Source organism: Sinocyclocheilus rhinocerous, unplaced genomic scaffold, assembly GCF_001515625.1.
Source record: "Sinocyclocheilus rhinocerous isolate Xijiao unplaced genomic scaffold, SAMN03320098_v1.1 scaffold556, whole genome shotgun sequence".
Lineage (NCBI taxonomy): Eukaryota > Metazoa > Chordata > Actinopteri > Cypriniformes > Cyprinidae > Sinocyclocheilus > Sinocyclocheilus rhinocerous.
In genome coordinates this window covers 779,648-780,027 of record NW_015631074.1, presented here as the reverse complement: position 1 = coordinate 780,027, position 380 = coordinate 779,648, and the positions used below count along the sequence as shown (strand labels likewise).

Genomic DNA, 380 nt, shown 5'->3' with positions numbered 1-380 from the left:
CAGGGCCGCTGCTGGCCAAATGGGTGCCCTAAGCAGAAGTGTATTGTTGTGCCCCCTCCTCATGGATGTAAAAAGCAAAAAAAAAAAAAAACCTACTATAGGGGTCAAAATAGAACTTTAATAAAACATAAATTGTAATTATATGGTATTATTTACAAATTACAATTGTAGCTCTAGACAGTTACCTTTAATTTTATTAATAGCCTACAGTTGTCTGATTGATTTTATAGTCTCAAGCATTCAGAAATCACGCAAAAGAAAACTAAGCAGTTTTACTACAATAAAACCATGGTTATTTTTTTGTAAGGGTTGTGATGTCCACATGTTTTTGTTTAAGAAATTATTGAGGCTGTCGCATTTCTTTTGCAAAAAGGAGGCCA

At 33.7% G+C, this 380-nt stretch overlaps 1 protein-coding gene across 1 annotated transcript in view; it reads right to left on the bottom strand.

The window, feature by feature from the left end:
- Positions 1-380, bottom strand: part of LOC107741545 (complement factor H-like) — a 48,843-nt gene that overhangs the window by 1,343 nt on the left and 47,120 nt on the right. The gene's annotated exons all lie outside the window — the stretch shown is intronic.